Source organism: Lissotriton helveticus, chromosome 7 (assembly GCF_964261635.1).
Source record: "Lissotriton helveticus chromosome 7, aLisHel1.1, whole genome shotgun sequence".
Taxonomy (NCBI): domain Eukaryota; kingdom Metazoa; phylum Chordata; class Amphibia; order Caudata; family Salamandridae; genus Lissotriton; species Lissotriton helveticus.
Window position 1 is genome coordinate 1,790,989,338 of NC_136068.1, and position 23,525 is coordinate 1,791,012,862.

The 23,525-nt window shown below is 47.2% G+C and overlaps 1 long non-coding RNA gene across 1 annotated transcript in view; it reads left to right on the top strand.

Moving 5' to 3' along the window:
- Positions 1-18,284, top strand: part of LOC144767718 (uncharacterized) — a 236,455-nt gene extending 218,171 nt beyond the window's left edge. Inside the window, exon 3 of the long non-coding RNA XR_013598321.1 lies at positions 18,150-18,284. This is a non-coding gene — a long non-coding RNA (uncharacterized LOC144767718). The remainder of the gene's footprint in view (positions 1-18,149) is intronic.
- Positions 18,285-23,525: the final 5,241 nt, after the last annotated feature.

Here is a 23,525-nt window from a genome sequence, read left to right on the forward strand (position 1 = left end):
ATGTGACCCGATCTTGTTTGGGTTTGGGCGGCAGAATCTCTAATAGCCCCTCACGGTTATTATTGGAGGCTCGCTTTTTGGATCTGCGAACTAGATGTTTGGGGTACTCCTTTTGTAAGAGATCCTTTTCTAGACCTCCTGCATGATGTTCAAACCTGTTTCTAGTAGAGCAATTCCTCTGAATGCGCAAAAATTGCCTATGGCAAGTTGTCACGGAGGGACTTAGGGTGACAACTGTGATAATTCAGTAACGAATTCCGCGCCATCGGCTTGCGGAATAGTTCAGACGCCAAACCTGTGGACGTGGGTGTTATAAGGAGGTCAAGGAATGCCAGCTGTGATCTGCTCTGTTCCATTGTGAACCGCAGGAAACGATTCCTTTCATTCAACCACTCATGAAATGTACTGAGTTCAGCTTCGCTACCCCTCCATATCACTAGAATATCATCTATATATCGCTTCCACAGACGCAGATTGTCTGTGAAAGGATTGGTGTCGGAAAGAATGTGATCTACTTCGAATCTATGGACATATAGATTTGCTAGGGACGGAGCAAAAATGCTGCCCATACTTGTCCCACTCACTTGTAAGTAGAGGGAATCTTCATACTGAAAAAAGTTCTCAGTCATTGCTATGTTGGCCAAGGTCATTATTAGTCTTACCGGGGTAATCGAGTCTAAATCTCTCTCTGTCAGAAGCGCCTCTACTACCTCTAGAGTTTCTAATTGTGGAATCGAGGTGTATAAACTCTCCACGTCAAATGATACCAAAATGTCCGTTCTTCTGTCGTATTCAATGTCTGGAAGAAGTCTCAGTACATCTTTGGTATCTTTGAGGTAGGTAGGCATTTCGCTCACCATTGGTTTCAAGAAGACATCAACAAAAGTTGATAACGGCTCTAGTAAGGAGCCGATCCCTGAGATGATAGGGCGACCTGGAGGTGGACGTTGAGGTTTGTGTATTTTTGGTAAATGATAGAAATATGGAACTCTGGGATTCATCGTGCACAGGTATTGCCCTTCTTTTGCTGTTACCCAACCCTCACTGAGCGCTTCCTCCACGATCTGACTTATTTCTCTAGTCAGTCTATCAGTGGGATCTGAGGTTAATTTTCGGTATGCCCTGGTGTCATTTAATTGGCGGAGGCACTCTTGCCGATAGGCCTCTGAATCAAGTAACACAATCGCCCGCCTTTATCCGCCGGTTTAATGACCACGGATAGATTATTCGCCAAGTTGGTGATAGCATCTTGTTCTCTTCGCGAGAGATTGTTGAAAGGTCTGTGCTCTTCACGAAAAAGTTCTTTCAAATCATGATCCACGGCTTCTTCAAAAGTAAGTACTTTTGCTGGGAGTCCTATCATGGTGGGATTAAAAGTTGAAGGTCTTTTTAGACCGGTGTTAACAACTCTAGTTGTAATCTCTCCAGGAGCTTGTTGCTTGTGGGCAAAAAGGTAATGGAGTCTTATTTTTCTGTAGAACTTTCCCATTTCTATCTGAGTGACAAATGGGTCACTTCTGTTAGTGGAAACGAATCCAATGCCTTTATTTAAAACCTGTTCTTCCATCTCAGTCAGTTGGTGGGAACTGAGATTAATCACGATATTGGACCGGTTGACGTCTCTGGTTGGTCCTGACCGATCACCTTCCCACTCCTCAGACCCATCGTTTGGGGGGGTAGGTTCCAATGTACCTGGCCTTGTTGTGCCGTCCGTTGGCAGCCTCGTGTTCTCCGGCCAGGCCCTAAAAAAGGCTGCTGATTATAGGCTTGAAAGGATTGGTGTGGGTCAAAGTCCCATCATAGGGGGGGTACGTGGGGGGTCCCCAAGGAGAGGGTTGCCACCAGGGAGGGGGGCCAGGTGGTGGCCCAAATTGTTGGCCATAGCCTCTCCAATTCCTCCTGTTATTGCCTCTACCTCTTTGCTTCATGGGAGTCCCTCCTTGATTCGATGCATCAGAGTCGCTCGAGCCGTTCTCTGAGCTGGAGGTGCCATAGTTAGAACCTCCTCTTTGATTGTTTCTATTGTAAACTGGTGGAGAGTAGTCATCACTCGTATATGGATACATTTTTGCCAAGCTAAAGTTCGCTAGGTCTGTCTTGAACTTCTCCAATTTGGTGAACAAGGTGGAATCCCGGAATTCCTTACTAGTCTTGTTCCCTTCATCCTGTTTCTTAGAGAATACTTTGCTTGAGGAGATCGTTGTCTTGATCTGACCTTCTAAGGTTTGGATCTCCACTAGAATCTTATCGGCTGTTTTTTTCGCCGTCTTGATGATCAACACCAACCAGTCGCGTGTGCACCTCCACGCTATAAGGTACCAATCTCTTAGGAAGTCCTTGTCATCCAAGAATAAACGTGGCGCGTTGTTTACCATGAGCCCAGTAGGGGCGCAATTACCACGCAAATACTCTGCCATTATGGTTCCATGCACACATACCAAAATTGGTAGCCATTGTATTAGAAAAAAGAGAATAATTCGTGACGTGATATCTCAACCACTAACGTGCCTCGACTCTAACCGAATCTGCCTATGTTGTCAACTAACTTTATTTAGTAGTCATGAAGAAATCATGTACTATTATGGAAAAGACCCGCAGCCAAACGGCTGCTCTAACAACAATACTAACGAAAAGGGGGTCAAAGGGAATGTTTAGCTACCAATTTTGGTCTAGCTTTTGATGAAGATGAGGTACAAAGCATATTATCAGAAAATCCAAGCATTTTGGATCTTTTACCTGCAGTACAGGTTAACACGGATGAAGGGTGGACAAAAGTCCTTGTGCTAAAAAAGAATCAGGCTAGGGTATGTGTGCATGGAACTATAATGGCAGAGTATTTGCGTGGTAATTGCGCCCCTACTGGGCTCATAGTAAACAACGCGCCACGTTTATTCTTGGATGACAAGGACTTCCTAAGAGATTGGTACCTTATGGCGTGGAGGTGCACACGCGACTGGTTGGTGTTGATCATCAAGACGGCGAAAAAAACAGCCGATAAGATTCTAGTGGAGATCCAAACCTTAGAAGGTCAGATCAAGACAACGATCTCCTCAAGCAAAGTATTCTCTAAGAAACAGGATGAAGGGAACAAGACTAGTAAGGAATTCCGGGATTCCACCTTGTTCACCAAATTGGAGAAGTTCAAGAAAGACCTAGCGAACTTTAGCTTGGCAAAAATTTATCCATATACGAGTGATGACTACTCTCCACCAGTTTACAATAGAAACAATCAAAGAGGAGGTTCTAACTATGGCACCTCCAGCTCAGAGAACGGCTCGAGCGACTCTGATGCATCGAATCAAGGAGGGACTCCCATGAAGCAAAGAGGTAGAGGCAATAACAGGAGGAATTGGAGAGGCTATGGCCAACAATTTGGGCCACCACCTGGCCCCCCTCCCTGGTGGCAACCCTCTCCTTGGGGACCCCCCACGAACCCGCCTATGATGGGACTTTATGACCCACACCAATCCTTTCAAGCCTATAATCAGCAGCCTTTTTTAGGGCCTGGCCAGAGGACACGAGGCCGCCAACGGACGGCACAACAAGGCCAGGTACGTTGGAACCTACCCCCCCCCAAATGATGGGTCTGAGGAGTGGGAAGGTGATCGGTCAGGACCAAGCAGAGACGTCAACCGGTCCAATATCGTGATTTATCTCAGTTCCCACCAACTGACTGAGATGGAAGAACAGGTTTTAAATAAAGGCCTTGGATTCGTTTCCACTAACAGAAGTGACCCATTTGTCACTCAGATAGAAATGGGAAAGTTCTACAGAAAAATAAGACTCCATTACCTTTTTGCCCACAAGCAACAAGCTCCTGGAGAGATTACAACTAGAGTTGTTAACACCGGTCTAAAAAGACCATCAACTTTTAATCCCACCACGATAGGACTCCCAGCAAAAGTACTTACTTTTGAAGAAGCCGTGGATCATGATTTGAAAGAACTTTTTCGTGAAGAGCACAGACCTTTCAACAATCTCTCGCGAAGAGAACAAGATGCTATCACCAACTTGGCGAATAATCTATCCGTGGTCATTAAACCGGTGGATAAAGGCGGGGCGATTGTGTTACTTGATTCAGAGGCCTATCGGCAAGAGTGCCTCCGCCAATTAAATGACACCAGGGCATACCGAAAATTAACCTCAGATCCCACTGATAGACTGACTGGAGAAATAAGTCAGATCGTGGAGGAAGCGCTCAGTGAGGGTTGGGTAACAGCAAAAGAAGGGCAATACCTGTGCACGATGAATCCCAGAGTTCCATATTTCTATCATTTACCAAAAATACACAAACCTCAACGTCCACCTCCAGGTCGCCCTATCATCTCAGGGATCGGCTCCTTACTAGAGCCGTTATCAACTTTTGTTGATGACTTCTTGAAACCAATGGTGAGCGAAATGCCTACCTACCTCAAAGATACCAAAGATGTACTGAGACTTCTTCCAGACATTGAATACGACAGAAGAACGGACATTTTGGTATCATTTGACGTGGAGAGTTTATACACCTCGTTTATACACCTCGATTCCACAATTAGAAACTCTAGAGGCACAGGGTCAGAGCAGATCTGATACCCGCCAAACTAATCTCCCCTTTAAATGAGATATTAGGACCTCCTATTCAGAAATTGCTTAATCTCTCCTATGCTGAGGGTCAACTCCCACTAGCCTGGAAGGAAGCGGTAGTGAACCCCATACGTAAAAATTCCACCTTGCCCTGGTCAGAGCTCTCCAACCTCCGCCCGATTTCTCTCCTTCCTTTCATCAGCAAACTGGCAGAGAAACACGTCAATACCATCCTCTCCAGCTTTATCGAGGCGACAGGGGGCCTGGACCAATCACAATCTGGGTTCAGGCCCAACCACAGCACTGAATAGGCCCTTCTTTCTGTGACAGATCAGATCAAAATGTCACAGGATAGAGGTGGCTCCATGATTCTAGTGCTGTTGGACCTGTCAGCAGCCTTTGATACCGTGTCTCACAACATCCTTCTCAGCCGTTTGCAGGGAGTAGGAATCGGAGGCTTAGCACTATCATGGTTGGAGAGTTTCCTTTCCGGAAGATCGCAATCTATCAGCCTGGGCCCCTTTCGTTCCATCTCAAGGGGGCTCACGAAGGGGGTGCCACAGGGCTCATGCCTTAGCCCTACATTGTTCAATGTATATGTGGCCCCCCTTGCTGAGATTGTGCAGAAATATGGGTTCATACCGGTTTCCTACGCCGATGACACCCAGCTCCTCTACCCTTTCAGCTCCCTTGGCCCCAAAGTCAAGGAGAACTTCGCTGAGGGTATGAGGGCGGTGTCACATTGGATGATGATGAACTGCCTCCAATGCAATGTGACAAAAACAGAGGTCATGCTCTTTGGCAAGGCAAGCATCCTTTGGTCTCCTGACTGGTGGCCAATAGATCTCGGCCCAGTACCCACATCCAAACCTCATGTAAAGAACCTTGGGGTGAAGTTGGACCAAAAGCTGACCCTGAAGGAACACACCAACTACATCGCAGGGTTGTGTTTCCACACCATTGGCCTACTGAGACGGGTTTTCCCATATCTTCCTGCCACCTATAGAAAGACACTTGTACAGGCCTTGGTGACCAGCCGCCTGGACTACTGTAACGGCCTGCTGACACTAGCAAATGCTGATGTAGTAGGTCGTTTGCAGGTAGTCCAGAACACGGCAGCTAGACTGGTCATGGGTGCACCAGCCAGGACCCCCTCTAAGCCCTTGCTGAAAGAACTGCTCTGGCTTCCCATACGACAGCGCATTAACTTCAAAATCTGCTGCACGGTTCATAAATGCCTTTATGGAGCAAGTCCTAAATATCTATCTCAATCCTTGGAGCTGTATCAGCCCAGCAGGTCTCTTCGCTCAAGCAACCTAGCCCTTTTAAAACCCCCGGCCACAAAGAAGTCTAGACAAGGAGACCGGGCCTTCTCCTCAGTTGGACCTGCCCTGTGGAACAAACTTCCCTTTGATGTAAGAACAACCACCAATCACCTATCCTTCAGAAAGACATTAAAAACCCTTCTTTATCAAGTAGCATTTCTCTCCATGTAACTTCCAGGGATGCACTACCTGACAACTCTATAGCTGGCAAAGCGCGGAGATACCCTTACGGGAGTGATTCCTGCGCTATTGAAGAAACTAAAATAAAATAAAATAAGAGGTAGTAGAGGCGCTTCTGACAGAGAGAGATTTAGACTCGATTACCCCGGTAAGACTAATAATGACCTTGGCCAACATAGCAATGACTGAGAACTTTTTTCAGTATGAAGATTCCCTCTACTTACAAGTGAGTGGGACAAGTATGGGCAGCATTTTTGCTCCGTCCCTAGCAAATCTATATGTCCATAGATTCGAAGTAGATCACATTCTTTCCGACACCAATCCTTTCACAGACAATCTGCGTCTGTGGAAGCGATATATAGATGATATTCTAGTGATATGGAGGGGTAGCGAAGCTGAACTCAGTACATTTCATGAGTGGTTGAATGAAAGGAATCGTTTCCTGCGGTTCACAATGGAACAGAGCAGATCACAGCTGGCATTCCTTGACCTCCTTATAACACCCACGTCCACAGGTTTGGCGTCTGAACTATTACGCAAGCCGATGGCGCGGAATTCGTTACTGAATTATCATAGTTGTCACCCTAAGTCCCTCCGCAACAACTTGCCCTACGGGCAATTTTTGCGCATTCAGAGGAATTGCTCTACTAGAAACAGGTTTGAACATCATGCAGGAGGTCTAGAAAAGGATCTCTTACAAAAGGAGTACCCCAAATATCTAGTTCGCAGATCCAAAAAGCGAGCCTCCAATAATAACCGTGAGGGGCTATTAGAGATTCTGCCGCCCAAACCCAAACAAGATCGGGTCACCTTTGTGAGTACCTTCACCACACAGTCCAATCACATTCAAAGAATAGTGAAGAAACATTGGAGCATCCTAAACACTGGAACTGATTCCATACAGGCTCCACTATTCGCCTTTAAAAGAGGACAAAATCTGAAGGACAAACTAGTCCATACCCGTCCTAAGTGTGAAATACCACGAGCATTGGGCACATTGTGGGACATGCCAGCAGCCACGGGACATCATCCTTGTGGCAACTGTGCAGTGTGTCCGAACACCACTAAATCACAGACGATAGATATTGGAACTGGTCGTCCGTGGGAACAGCACAGATTTACTAATTGTAACAGCTCTAATCTAGTGTATTTAATCACTTGCCCATGCAAAAAAAGATATGTGGGAATGACAACCCGAAAGGTTAAGACACGCATCACAGAACATAAAAGTTCTATTCGGTGTTCTAGACAATCAACTAGACTCACCAATCATTTCTTACAGGCAAGGCACACTCCTACTGACCTGCACTGGGCTGTGTTAGAGCAGCCTCTGATACCCACACACATTACAGATACTAAGAGTTTCTTATTCAGGCGCGAACAGAAATGGGTATATAAACTCCAAACGGACAAACAAGGAGTGAATGAAGACATTCCTTGGATGTCGCTATGATGTCACATGGAGTCTACATTCCTTTTCTAGAAGGGAACATTACATCTCCTTTATCAGTCAAAGTTTCAAGATAAAATGGGTCATTGTCCTTAGTGATCCAGACCAAGGGAAACTTGATTAATGGTGTACTACCATCTATACCGAATGAGATAGGACTAAAACTTAATGTCAGCGGTCCTTAAATAGGCAAATACTACATTGCCCATGAGCCAAAGCGCGGCGCGATGACATCAGGGCGCCGTGCTCACCGCTCTCGAGAGGCTATGGATATTCTAACATATGTAGCTACGAATAAATTGCTTTTGAACTTTCAATATGTAGGTAGAGGGACTCAATTAAAATTAAGACTTTATTAACACAGGACCGATCGTATTATCGGCTGGATTGACGGTATAATAAACTACATCACCCATGAGCCTGTGCGCGGCGCCGTGACGACAGAGCGCGGTGCCCGCTGTTCTCGTGGGAAACCGGAACCTGTAAAAACACGCTTACCTGTCCAGCCGGTACCTCCCACAGACAGCCCAGTAGGACGTCTGGAGTACCGACGGATAGGTGAGTAATTTAACAAACAGGCAACGATTTTGATTCACGGTCCCCCTGAGGGTCGTTGCCTTCAGCGCGTGCAATTGCATGACTTAGAATTGCCCAGCCTGGAACATGCTCCTCGCTCGTGTTTCACAGTGCCTAATTTTACAACAAGGTGCCAAACAGATCGGTTTTGATCATAAATGGTTGCGCGACTTTTGGTGCATATGATCTTGGCACTAAAGTTTAAAAGCTCAATCTAAAATTAAACTATAACAACATGAGTCAACTTGCGTGGCTGATTTTACTTGAGAATAATAACAAAGGATTGAGTGGCTTGTCTCAGCCTAACAGTGCTTCCCCTGACCCCCCCCTTTTTTGCTTATGTTTGCCTACACAGAGCGGGGCTCCGTCATACCTGCGCTAATGCCGGGTGAGGTGGGGCGACATTCTCCAGAACTTTGGGTGAGTGTACTTTACCACAGGTAACTCTGCTCTCATGTTACTGGCTTTGAGGGAACATGATTTGTGAGTGTTATAATTAAATTAGCGGCTAGAGTGAAGTACCTTGAATCACCTCGGCTATATGTGAGAAATTAGCTAATAAGTTTTTTTTCTCTCTCTTGTCTTTTCTTTTTTACATATTGATGTGTGTGTCACATTGTGAAATCCGGGGATCTGCTAACCAGGAGAATTTCGGGTGATATTTATTTGTTCACTCCCCCTTATGTTTACTTACGTAACTAAGCAGTAGTAAAGAAGGTCCTGATGAAGCAGTAGGTGACCTATGGGCCCAAGGTAAAACTGCAGAAACATGTCGACCATGACCATTACGATTGTCAAGGTAGTTATTTGTTGACACTACCTCTTTCACTGTTTTTAATAGTGGGAATGGAAGGTCTCCATTAAACTTTTTTCCTTCCTTTACCCCATTTTATCAACACCACTTCTTTTTGATATTTTTTATTTTTTATTTTTATTTTAGTGATTTATAGAGCGCCTGGTGACCCGGAGGCATGCCCGCGCTGTGATAACTTGTGATGACCAGGGGGGGGGGGAGGGCCTATTTGGGAAACAGGAGGGTGTTTAATTTTTTGCGTAAAAGAAGGTGGCAGGGTTCCAGCCGCAGGCTCCGTGGGAGTGAGTTCCAGCCTGAGGATGCTTTCACTGTAAAGCGACGACCGCCAGTGCGGACCTTCCTAAATTTTTGAACATTTGCCAAACGCTCATTGTCCGAGCGCAGGAGTCTAGGGGCTTTATAGGGAGTGACCATGTCGCTCAAGATCGAAGGGCCTAGGCCATTGAGGAGTTTGTGGGCGATACACATGGCCTTAAATTCTATCCTCTGTCGCATTGGAAGCCAATGAAGGGCCTTGAGTGCTGGCCTGGCAGAAGTTCTGTAGGGAAGGTTCATTAGTAGCCGGGCAGCCGCGTTTTGAGTGCGCTGGAGTTTTGCCAGGGTAGACTCGGGGGCTCCTAGATAGACAGCGTTACTGTAGTCCAGACGCGAGAGGATCAGGCCTTGGACCAGAAGCTTCCTTGATGGAGGGGGAAGTAGCAGAAGGATCTTCCTGATGGAGCGCATGAGGCCGAAGCAGATCCCTGCTGTTTTGGCTGCCTGGGTCTTCATGGTTAGTTCGGGTTCGAGCCAGACTCCTAGAGTCTTAATTTCCTTCTTGGGGATGGGGATCTCGCCAAAAACATCAGGCCAGACCGAGGGAGGAATAGTCGACCATTTCTTTCCCATCAGCATGACTTCGGTTTTAGAGCCGTTGAGCTTTAGCGACGAATCACTCATCCAGTGGTGGATTTCCTGGAGACATTTAAACAGATTGTCTGGGCGGTGGTCAAGATGTGAGAGTGAGACGACCAATTGCGTGTCGTCCGCGTAGCTCACTATCTTGATCCCGAATGGGGCAACTACATCCTCCAGCGGGGCCATGTAGGCATTAAACAGAGTGGGGCTTAGCGAGGACCCCTGGGGAACTCCGCTAGAAAGAGGGAGTGAGGTTGAGTGGGAGTTGCCGTCCCAGGCCTGGAAAGAGCGGCCTGATAGGAAAGAATCTATCCAGGCAAGTGCGGTGCCCCCGAGTCCTGCCCTGGCCAACCGATGGATCAAAACACGGTGGTTCACCGTATCAAAGGCTGCACTGAGGTCCAGGAGGATCACTGCCACTGACCCTCCTGAATCTAAAATGCACCTTGCCTCCTCGATGACTGCGAGGAGGGCGGTGTCCGTGCCGTGGCCAGGACGAAACCCAGTCTGGGATCTACGCAGGAGGTTGTTAGATTCAAGAAACTGGGACAGTTGGACATTGACTAGTTTTTCGGCCATTTTGCTAATGCCCGGGAGGAGCGAGATTGGCCTGTAGTTTGACAGATCGGAGGGGTCCAGTTGAGGTTTTTTAAGGAGCGCTTTGACTACTGCACCCTTCCAGCTCGGGGGAACAGAGCCTTTGGACAGCGAGGTGTTGATCAGCTCTGTAATAGGGGCCAAGATAGCAGGAGCCACTGTTTTCAAGAATCTCATGGGGGCGGGATCGCCGGGGGAACCGCTTTTCATTCCGGCCAGAGTCTTTCCTACTTCCTCCAGAGATACGGTTCTAAATGCCGTAAGCTGTGGATGGGGGAGGATTCCTGTGTGGGTCGCGGACGCATCCATGTTGCAGAGGTTTGACTCGCTGGGCGGGGGGAGTGAGGCCAGGATGCCAGAGATTTTTGAGTCGAAGTAAGTTGCCAATTCCTCACTTCTGCCTGAAGGGGACTTATTGGAGGAAGGGGGAGCTGGTATTTTCAGGAGCTCTTTGGCTATAAGGTAGGACTCTCTTGCCGAGTTAGTGGCCTTTTTTATTCTATCATCGTAGTATGATGTTTTGGTAGTTTTGAGGGTGACTTTATAGATTCTCACCGCACTACGGTAGGCATCCTTACTGGAATGGAGCCAGTTTTTCCTCCACAGTCGTTCCGCTTTTTTGCATTCTTTGCGGAGAATTCTCAGTTCCGGGCTGAACCAGGGGGCTGATCCTGTCTTTCCATTTTTATCCTCTCGAGATTTTATGGGGAGGATGGAATCAAGGGAGGTGGTGATCCAGTCTCTGAAGTTTCTGTCCGCAATGACAGGGTCTTCTGCGGGAGAGGGGGTCGTGGTCCAGTCCTCCGTGGAGAGTCTGGACCATGCCCTGTCCCTGGTGAAAGTGGCGGGTTTGTGAGGCTTCCTGAAGACTCCTGGTAGAAAGAAAGGGACCAGGAAATGGTCTGTCCAAGGGAGGGGAAGGGACGCTTTGGTTTGAAGGGAATGGACGTTGGTAAAGACTGGGTCAAGGAGGTGGCCCTTGATGTGGGTGGCTCCAGAATTGGTCAGTTGAAGACCGTAGGCTGCCAGGTCTTGAATCAATTCGACGGCCCCTGTGTCTAGGGGGTTGTCGAAGTGAATATTGAGGTCACCTAGTATAGTAAAGTTGGAGTTGGAATGGGCCAGTGAAGATATTGATTCCAGGAGAGCGCTAGCAAATGGGCCAAAGTGACCAGGGGGGCGATATACTAGGAGGCCTGACAGTGAGCTTGTCGGGGCTAGTTGGATGGAGAAGTGGCAGCTTTCAGAGTCCGAGATGTGGGCATCAATAATTCTACAAGAGAAGTGATCCCGGTGGAGGATGGCAAGTCCACCTCCTCTGCCGGAGGAACGTGGTTGGGACTGGATGAGGAAGCTTGGGGGTAAGGCTAAGACCACATCCGAGTCTGAGTGATCAGTGAGCCACGTTTCCGTAAGGAATAAAATGTGGAGGTCGTGGTCAACAAGTAGGAGATTGATGAGCAGCGCGTGCATGGGGAGCGATCTACAATTCAGTACGGCTAGTTTGAGGCCGGGCAGTGTAAAGGGGGGGTCGACAAGGTATAGCTGGGCTGGATGGCAAAGTGCACAGCTGATGAAGGGTCCGTCTGAATCATGGAGATAGTAGCACTTAGTATTCTTGGTGGGTCTGAGGCTTAAGAGGTCCCGGCGAGAGTAGCTTACCCTGTTGGAAGCTGTCCCCGGCATAGATTCTGGCCCTGTGCCCGATCGTGCGCGGACTGGCTCAGACGGGCTTGCCTTAGGCGCGCCTTCAGCGCGCAAACGGCGCTCCCGCTGCGCTCGTCCGCTGCGCTTCCTGGCCAGGCACATTTTAATGTGATGTTTAGAAGGGGCGTGTCCTGGGGGCATAGCCTAAAGGGGGTGTGGCCTCCGTCGACGCGGTGCCGAGGTTGTTGTGGGCGTAGGAGGGGGTCGAGACAGCGTGGACGCGCTGAGGGCTGCTGCCCGAGCCAAGCGCTGCTCTAAGGTGCCCAGGTGAGAGTGAGTGAACTTAAAAGCACAGGGTTCGTTTCACACACAAAATACAGTTTTAAAAATCAGGAGCAAAAGTCCCGGCTTTCCGCCTCAGGACACAGCAAATCTGAGCGCCTGACGCTTGTATTCAGCGTTAAGTACTGGCGCGAAGGGGGCGTGGCCTAAAGGGGGCATGGCCACCGTCGACGCGGTGCCGAGGTTGTTGTGGGCGTAGGAGGGGGTCGAGACAGCGTGGACGCGCTGAGGGCTGCTGCCCGAGCCAAGCGCTGCTCTAAGGTGCCCAGGTGAGAGTGAGTGAATTTAAAAGCACAGGGTTCGTTTCACACACAAAATACAGTTTTAAAAATCAGGAGCAAAAGTCCCGGCTTTCCGCCTCAGGACACAACAAATCTGAGCGCCTGACGCTTGTATTCAGCGTTAAGTACTGGCGCGAAGGGGGCGTGGCCTAATGGGGGCGTGGCCACTGTCGACGCGGTGCTGAGGTTGTTGAGGGCGTAGGAGGGGGTCGAGACAGCGTGGACGCGCTGAGGGCTGCTGCCCGAGCCAAGCGCTGCTCTAAGGTGCCCAGGTGAGAGTGAGTGAATTTAAAAGCACAGGGTTCGTTTCACACACAAAATACAGTTTTAAAAATCAGGAGCAAAAGTCCCGGCTTTCCGCCTCAGGACACAACAAATTTGTTTATTTCACTATTTAGCACTGCTTGTTAGATACCTCCTGATACTCACTAAGCAACTAGACACATTGGGACACAGAAGATGACTAGGGCACCATTGTGCCAAATCATGCACTGGGTCACTCCCTGTGTGCTATCTGTCATACTCCCAAATGATGCATGGTGGTACAGGTTGGAATTCTGATGGGAACACTACAAACACTTTGAGAGTGCCCAGTGAACGATTTCGCTATTAGCTCACACACATTAATTCATTCCTCTCCAGAGGTCTCGACCGAGTGTTACTATTGTGTTGGCTATAAAAGAGAGCCGGGTCCGGCGTGACGAAGACCCCCAAGTACTTAAAGCCGTCTGCTGAGACTACCAGCGCACAATATTTTGGGAGGCGGGGGACTGCCCATTGAGCACATGCAGCACGGACTTACTCCAATTAATAGAGTACCCCGAATATTTCGTGAAAATGTTAAGAACAGTGTGGATGGATCTGTACGGATAAGTAAGATATAGCAATATAAAGAAATATTCTATCTTCACATTCTAGTGACCATCGTAAACCCTTTACCATTACGTCAAGCCAAATCAATGCTGCCAAGGGCTCGAACATGAGGGAGAATAGCAACGGCGACACCCCTGCTTGGTGCCTCTCTTTAGGGTGAAAGTACTGGACGTATAGTTGTTGACTCTAACCTAGTTGTTGACTCTAACCTGCCCCTGGATATCGGTATATAGCAGCCTCACCCGCCGTATCAACTTGAGGCCCAACCCTGCTCTCACAAGAACCTCAAAAAAATATGGCCATTCAATTGAATCGAATGCCATGGATGCATCAAGTGACAGTATGACTGCGTCCTCATCCAGTTATTACCAACGCGCCAGCACATTATGGAGCCTGCGGATGTTCAGAGCTGTGCTTCTCCCAGGCATGAAGCCGGACTGGTCCGGGTGCACTAGAGAAGAGATCACTGTTCCCAGCCGCGTGGCGAGGACTTTTGCCAAAACCTTTGCCTCAACATTGATCAAGATCGGCCTATATGAGCGACAATCGTCCACCGGCTTACGGCCTTATGGATAACCACAATACTGGTTAGACGCTGGTCAGGTGGCAGAATCCCCTTCTCCCAGCTTTCCTGATACATTGCCCGCAGGTGTGGAACCACTTGGGAGGCCACAGCCTTGAGGAACTCCACCGGGGTACCGTTGGGCCCCATCGCCTTCCCAGACTTAATTTGACCGATAGCCTTTTGGATCTCCTCATTGGATAAATCAGCATCCAATAGCTCCCTATCTATATCCGAAAGCGTCATTACGTTACTATCTGCCAGCAGTTGACGCGACTTTTCTGATGTATATGTCGTGGAGGGAGAATACACTGTCTCAAAGTAGTCTGCAAACGCCTCCGCTATCTCGCCGGGGCATTGAAGAACCGCACCACTTGACAGCGTTAGTCGAGGCACACACCGCGCACCCTGCTCCTTCCTCTCTAGCCACGCTAGCGTCTTTCCTGCCCTGTCTCCAAGCTCATATAGCCTATGTTGGGTAATTGCTTGTTTAGCCAACATGTGTTCCCGTGCCTTGAGTTTGTATTTCTCCTGCGTCAACATCAAGCAATGCAGTTTCTACTCTGAAGGACATAATGCGTGAGCCGCCTCAAGCTCTCGAAGGGCTTCCTCCAGCTGTACTAGAATCGTATGCCGTTTTGCAATATATTTCACTTTTAACGACAAGGCATATCCCTTCATAACCACTTTATATGCTTCCCATATCGTTTACGCCGAATCCACCGACCCTAAGTTTTCTTCTAGGAAGTTCCCAGTCTGCACCCCAAGCTCCTCCCTGATATCCGGAATTTTTAACAGCCACGGGTTAATCACAATCGTGCAGCGCTGTTGCTTTTCACTGTGAGTGAAGTCCACTCCCACTAGGTAGTGATCTGAAATACCTCGGGGATACATCCGGGGCTGTCTAAAATTGCCCACTGAGGCCGTGTATGTTAAAAAGTAGTCTATTCGGGAGAAACTGCCATGCACACTAGAAAAGTACGTAAAGTCAGAGCCTACTTTTTGCAGTTCCCTTCCCACATCTGAGAGGCCTAATTCCTCAGAAATTCCGCCATAAGCTCCTTCGGCCTCGTCCCCTGCCTCTGCGGGTATCTATTGAACATATCGTCCATTGTCATGTTATAGTCCCCGCCCATTAGCAAGGTACCATCAGGAACGTTGGTCAATATTCAGCCTAATTTTATTAAGACATCTCTACCCAACGCTGGTCGCAGATAAACAGAAATTATATTCAAAGCCCTCACCTCCCACTGGGCCTCAGCTACCGCAAACCGGTCCCCCCTGGATCTGACCATGTGTTATGTACAATAAATGGTGTGTTTTTCCGAACCAGGATACCTGTGCCTCTAGACCCGATAGTATATTCAGCATGCACTAGGAGCCTGTACCCCAATCTATTAAGCGCCTTACTCTTATTACCAACCAAGTGAGTCTCCTGCAGGAGAACAAGATCTGGGGATTGTCTCTTCAGGTACTGCTGGACGATACCTCGTTTTATTTTATCACCTAAATAAATAAATGTAAATGTAGTGCCTATATAGCGCAAAAATCACCCCCAAAGGGGTCCCAAGGCGCTGTACACATACTGCTGTGGAACCCTTCCTGGCATTTCCCTGTGAAGTGCCCACTCTTGGGCACCCTGAAGGTGAAACCAGGCATCCTAGCGCTGTTGAGGCCGTTGTGGAGATTAAGCAAGCTATTGCCCAGAGTTCCAGAGTGGGACCCATGATTTGAATAGGCACGAGGCGAGAATTATCAGGTCCGGGGAAATTGAGCCCAAGACCCACCGAGGCGGGAATTGAACCCTGGTCCTGGCCCAGACCTCTGCATCATAGTCTGCTGCTCTAACCATTGAGCCACACTTCTCCACAATCCTAATCCATTGACATTCAAAGGAGAGGACAGAGAGCACTGAATCCTGCTCAGCCCACATCCCTTAGCACGGCGATCCATATATCCCAAGAGGTCAATAATACGGCAATCACTTCTGTACGCAACTTGCAAATAAAGGCAGCATCATCACAGCTAAGTCTATTGCATTGAATAAGAGCATTGAAAACAGAACACTGCAGATACACATCACATTCATCGTATTACATAGCCATCATCTACTTACGATAACAAAGCAACGTCATATGACATCAGTATAGTCAGCAAATATCATCATGTCATAGATCCCCGAGTGCAAAAACATTCTCGCCTCAGTGAGTTTTACCACTCCCCCATCAATGTCCCTCTACTTGCGTATAGTGCCAGATCCAACCTCCTCAGACCAACGCCAGAGTTATCAGTCCTGCTCCTCCAGTCTACTAGTCTCCGCAGTAGGGTCAGCACCCGCCGCCTCCAGCCGGACTCCTCTTTGTGGGCCAGATCTGTTAGGGCGGTCTCTCCTGTGGCTCCCCACCATGCTCCAGCCTTCCATCCAGTCCCAAACTGCCTCCGGTGAGTCGAAGAACCATGACTTGCCATTCAACTCCACTTGCAGCCGTGCAGGGAAGAACATCGCGTATTTCACCTATCGATCTCTCAGCTCCTTCTTCACCGCTTGAAAGCTTCTTCTCTGCACCTGAACCTTGGCCCTGAAATCCGGAAAGAGCGCCACCTCATAGTTATCTATCTTCAAGGGCGGGCTGGACCATGAGGTCTGCAGTATTATGTCCCTATCTCGGTAATTGAATCTCGGTAATTGAACACCAGTGCGATCAGGGGTCTCGGCGGTGCACCCGGCTTAGGTCTACCAGCCGGTACCGTGTGGGCTCTTTCTATAGAAAAGTAGCTGGACAATGTCTTGGGCTTTAGGTTTTTTGTGATTAACTCTTCCACGCACAGGTCCGCGGCCGGCTCCTCCGTCCGCTCCAGAACCCCTCAAATTCGGATGTTATTCCGGCCGGCTCGACCTTCTTAATCATCCAGCTGTTGCAACATTCTTGCCTGTTTATGCTGCAAGTCGAGCATCTGTCTCTAGAGTTCTGATGTGTCCGTCTGCAGGGCGCTTGTCACTATTTTAGGGTCCTTAACCTTCTCATCCATTTTCTTAAAGTCCGCTCTTAGTAGCGAGACCTCAACAGTCACCTTTTTCTCCCATTTTAGTCCATGCACATTTTCACTCCTCAGATCCCGGCAGGGCCTCCGCACCGGTCCGTCGGCCGCGGCCCAGCCCTCCTCACCATTTAGGCCGCAAAGCCGGAGCCTCGATTCTCAGGGCATCCACTGAGGCAGCACTCTCTTCCACGCCATGCCGAGGAAGATGTCGCGGACCCACCAGCGCGGGTCTCGTGCCGCTGCCGTCACGCGTCGCACCTCACCACAGGCATCAGATCCCTCACGGAAGGATCACCGCCACATTCCCGGGCCACTGGTCTTCACTGGCCGTACCTCGGGTCCGCCATTTCCTCACCGGAGCACCTCAGAGTTCGGACAGTCCCGGGAGGCGGACGCCCCGCCAGGGGGTCCAGAGGGTCACAAGAGGGGGGGGGCGGTCAGGAAGTCAAGCCCCCATCACCGCAGTGCAGCACTCGTTCATGGATGGCTTAGGATCATGGAAAAAGCCCCGGAAGGGAGAGAGCTCGTCTAGGCTGCGGCCATTACCACTTGTATTGGTTTTTCAATTGTACTTCGGGACTCCCAACTCGACGGTGGGAATGATTCAAGCATGTGAATCTATGAAACATACCAATACTGGAGAACCATAGTTGCAGTTAAGTAACTTTTTTTATTCTCTTTAGTAAAAGGGTTTTGCGACTCCTCACACAGCAATCACTTTATGTTTATGAATTCAATTAGGAAACCAATGATGTTGAACTAGGATTAAAGGTAAGTAATTTTCGTAATACCTTTACATCTGTTTGTGAAATGTAGACTGAGCCGCAACAGTCAATAACATATTGTCCTGAGCTTGGGCAAGCCTATAAAATATACTGGGTACAGATTCATATGTTTCCGCCAGCTTCCTAGTGTTGTGAAATGGTGGACTATGTGATATATTGTTCTCTGCCTGTTTTTGACAAATTTGTGTTCCTTTGTCTTCTTTTTCTTTTAGTTCCTAAGAACCCTACTAAACCGAATGGAGTGAAGTGTCGAACTTGCACCTCACTAACATCTACATATTGTTACACCGAAAACAAATTGTCGTGCCTGGGTGCAGAAACTAAGTGTGTTCTCTTCGGAGTCAGAGCCATAGGTAAATAAGAGGGGTTTGTTATGTGACCAACTCCTGCACTGCAATGATTTCCTCATGTGTGGGATGAACATGTTAACGGCAATTTATTGATTTTAGTTTTTTCCATGAATCATTATAAGTTGATATTGAAAAGTCACTGTGATAGCATGACAATTATAGTAGAATTTGTGCTATGCCACATTTGTCCCTTTATTTCTAAGAACCCTTTTATTATTTGTATTATTATACATAGTCTGGATTTCAGAATCATGGTCACTACAGTAGATGTACTTGACTTTAGCCTGTCCCTATCTAACAGAGATTCTACTAATTCCTCTCATCCAGTCCTATTGCCAGAAATCAGCCCAGTTCTAAATCATGTGCAAGCAGTCTGTCGAAAGTAGGACTTAGCATGGAGCGCTGTCTCGGCCAGCATAAATGTTCTTTTTTAGCCAATAGGTTGCTTTAAGTGCCAGGATACTGGCTTTGCAAATGGTTGTTGGCATTAGCCATTCTCACTTTCTGGCAATATGTGAGTGGGTATCCTATAAAAGAAAACCCATTCTAAGATGGCCAACGTGCATCACTATGTAGCTGCCAAATGTTAACTTTTCATTGATGCCATTCTGCTTTTCTTTTTAATCACTTTTCCAAGGTACAGGCCCCCTGTTGGCATTATGCCATTCTGCTTCTCTTTTTCATTTCCATTCCAAGGTCCAGGCACCCATGTTCGCATTGTGCCATTCTGCTTCTCTTTTTCATTTCCATTCCAATTACAGGCACCCATGTTCGCATTGTGCCATTCTGCTTTTCTTTTTCATTTCAATCCCAAGGTACAGGCCCCCTGTTGGCATTGTGCCATTCTGCTTCTCTTTTTCATTTCCATTCCAAGGTCCAGGCACCCATGTTCGCATTGTGCCATTCTGCTTTTCTTTTTAATTTCAATCCCAAGGTACAGGCCCCCTGTTGGCATTGTGCCATTCTGCTTCTCTTTTTCATTTCCATTCCAAGGTACAGGCACCCATGTTCGTATTGTGCCATAGTGCTTTTCTTTTTAATTACCATTCCACGGTGCAGGCACCCATGTTCGCATTGTGCCATTCTGCTTTTCTTTTTAATTTCAATCCCAAGGTACAGGCACCCTGTTGGCATTGTACCATTCTGCTTTTCTTTTTAATTTCAATCCCAAGGTACAGGCACCCTGTTGGCATTGTGCCATTCTGCTTTTCTTTTTAATTTCAATCCCAAGGTACAGGCACCCTGTTGTCATTGTGCCATTCTGCTTTTCTTTTTAATTTCAATCCCAAGGTACAGGCACCCTGTTGGCATTGTGCCATTCTGCTTCTCTTTTTCATTTCTATTCCAAGGTCCAGGCACCCATGTTCGCATTGTGCCATAGTGCTTTTCTTTTTCATTTCAATCCCAAGGTACAGGCCCCCTGTTGGCATTGTGCCATTCTGCTTCCCTTTTTCATTTCCATTCCAAGGTCCAGGCACCCATGTTCGCATTGTGCCATTCTGCTTCTCTTTTTCATTTCCATTCCAAGGTCCAGGCACCCATGTTCGCATTGTGCCATTCTGCTTCCCTTTTTCATTTCCATTCCAAGGTACAGGCACCCTTGTTCGTATTGTGCCATAGTGCTTTTCTTTTTAATTACCATTACAAGGGGCAGGCACCCATGTTCGCATTGTCCTATTCTGCTTTTCTTTTTAATTTCCATCCCAAAGTACAGGCACCATGTTGGCAATGTGCGTTTCTGCTTCTCTTTTTCATTTCCATTCCAAGGTACAGGCACCCATGTTCGTATTGTGCCATAGTGCTTTTCTTTTTCATTACCATTCCAAGGTACAGGCACCCATGTTCCGATTGTGCCATTCTGCTTCTCTTTTTCATTTCCATTCCAAGGTACAGGCACCCATGTTCGCATTGTGCCATAGTGCTTTTCTTTTTCATTTCAATCCCAAGGTACAGGCCCCCTGTTGGCATTGTGCCATTCTGCTTCTCTTTTTCATTTCCATTCCAAGGTCCAGGCACCCATGTTCGCATTGTGCCATTCTGCTTCCCTTTTTCATTTCCATTCCAAGGTCCAGGCACCCATGTTCGCATTGTGCCATTCTGCTTCCCTTTTTCATTTCCATTCCAAGGTACAGGCACCCATGTTCGTATTGTGCCATAGTGATTTTCCTTTTAATTACCATTCCAAGGGGCAGGCACCCATGTTCGCATTGTCCTATTCTGCTTTTCTTTTTAATTTCCATCCCAAAGTACAGGCACCATGTTGGCAATGTGCGTTTCTGCTTCTCTTTTTCATTTCCATTCCAAGGTACAGGCACCCATGTTCGTATTGTGCCATAGTGCTTTTCTTTTTCATTACCATTCCAAGGTACAGGCACCCATGTTCGTATTGTGCCATTCTGCTTTTCTTTTTAATTACCATTCCAAGGGGCAGGCACCCATGTTCCGATTGTGCCATTCTGCTTCTCTTTTTCATTTCCATTCCAAGGTACAGGCACCCATGTTCGTATTGTGCCATAGTGCTTTTCTTTTTAATTACATTTCCAAGTTGCAGGCACCCATGTTCATATTGTGCCATTCTGCTTTTCTTTTTAATTTCCATTCGAAGGTCCGGCACCTATATTGGAAGTAAAATATAAAAAGAATTATATGCGCATGAAAGCGCATTTTAAGAAAACAGTGGCACAGAATTAAATGGCAGCGGAAACGCCTTCTAAAAAATTAAAAGTTGTTTCAAATGGATGTTTCTGGCTTCAGATTCCTTACATTTTGAATTCCTCCACTGTCGGAGTGGATCCAAAATGTAAGGTGCACGCGCACATGTGTTACTCCTAGCACACATGCAGCACATCTCACGAGAGACCATTCGCGCTGCTACTTTCAAAACAGGAGCGCCACAAAATGTTTTAAATTGGTTGTGGCAGGATTTTGGACGGAGGAAGAGGAGACCGCTGTGGAAGAGGAGAACACAACGCGGCAGCCTGTGGGGTTCATAAGGGGTGGGTCCGGGAGCACTTGCTGCATTCCTTGTCAACAGACCGCGGCTGTGAAGCAGGTTGAATACCTGCCACAGTCAGGCAGATGGGGAGAGAAGGCTGCTGCTCAGAGGAACTCCGCAAACTGCAAAGATTTGCAGCATTTGCAACGAGAATTTTAGATTCTATTAAAGACACAGAGGCAAGGATTATGCTTCTCAATTCTTTACTACTCAAATAGCAGCCAATTAAAAAACTGTAAATCACAAAACACACTACATGTCCCATGAGGCTTTGAGCCATGCCTTTTTCATTAACCAATCCAAAAGGTCCATAGTATACAAATAGCAGGGCACCATCTTACTGCCTCATTCTTTGCAACGAGCAGTCTTTTCCTCAATGTAAATCAAAACAAGATACAGTTCCGGCTCTCAACAGAGAGCAACTCCACAACAGGTCCCAAGTGAGACAACTTTATCCACAGACAGCAAAGACTTTGTCACCAAGAGATATTCCAGGTTTAGCTCTGTTTAGAATCCGCTCCTGATATCAGAAACCAATTTGAAAAACCACAGAACCAATAGTTTGGTATTCAAGGGAGGGAAGAAAACATGTCTTATGCATCATATGAGACAACATCCAGGTGGTTTCTCAGTTTGACTCCCAGGCCCTCCTCTGTGACCAAGAAGAGGATGCTCTGCTATGGAATGGAAAGTTAATCCCGGTGTATGCTAGCCCACAAATGTGAACTCCTCATGGTGTGATAATTTTCAGTGGAATAACAAAAGTTTCGGAATGTTACTCCCTTCCCACGGCACTTGGTCCGTATGCTCCAGTTCAGTGTAGGTGTCACACTCTACACTACAGAGACTCTACAGAGACAGGGCATTCCATACGCTCAATAGTCACCCACTCTCCTGATTGCATCAGAAGTATTATAATGAAAAAGCTGAGCCTAAAAAGGTTAATTCTGTGCAGCGAGATCCATGCTCTCTGTACAAGCCATTCACTGAACCTGAAGTAGACCCTAACTAACAGGAAACTGATCTGGGAGGCAGCGCTATCTGGGAAAACAAAGCATTTCACCGCTTCTTTCCTCTTTCATCCAGTCTTTACCACTGCTCTCAGTACAACTATGTACAGCCCATTCCAGAAGCTGGATGCACTAAACACAGGACTACTACACCAAAATGGGTTATAAACGCGCTCAGTATGATTGGAAAATTATCAATGGATGCTTTTCACGGCACCATGCAGTTCTGGAGAGGATGCTGATATGTTACTATGGACACCATCATTGTATTGAATACCAGGGATGGCCACAATTCTACGTGGTGGGGAGTACAGGTGCTGAAAGTCTTTCCATCCTTAAAATGTTAGCAGGTTACCAGTGTGGCGTACCCTTTCTAGCATGACTAGATAGTTTACATTTCCATATGTTGAGTAACTGATGTTCAATGTTCAACGAGGAGGCAGAAAAAGAAGCACAAGATAGACAGGCCAATCGGAATGTCCTTATGTATCTGATGATCTGCAATTCTCTGAATGCCCCACATGCTTCTAAACTTGCTGCATTCCTTTTGTTAATATTAGTGGTGCTGCAGCACAGACTGTGTGTCTTTTTGAGAGTATTAATTTTCACTGCAGCACATATCATGCTTCTACACGGTACTGCAATTAACATGAATGCTTTCTAAAAGACACCAAATCTGCCCTGCAGCCGTGCTCCTATTAACAAAAGGAATGCAGCAAGGCTTCCTTTCCCAGATCTTTGTTTCTTAATTATGGAAATGTATTTAATGTCTCTCTGAGGGGAGCAATATTCAGTGCTGATTTGATTTACTGTAGATCCTCCTAAACAGGGCTTTTTTGGAAGTGAGGTGGCAGGGGTTGAATTCCCTTTTGGTCCTAGGGACCTACAGAGAATCCTGATACCTGATGTACCCTTTGGGGGAGATTTGTCAATTGGAATGGCTTCCCCAATTCTACATTCCCTCTTCCTGCTCTGTCTGCCCCTTGAAAATGTTTACCACCATCTCCTCTGTTGAAGCAGAGGCCTTCTCCAATCTTCACTCTGCTGTCTGATGCAGTGCTGGCTTGCTGCCTCTTGTTGTTCACTGATTTAAAAAAAAAATAATGTTTTATATGTTTTTATTTGTCAGAACCAGTAAAGACAGGAGTCATAATACAATAAAATCACACGGTACATAAACAAATTCATATATGATATGTTCTCACATTTTTGGAGGCGTACGGAATGAAAAAG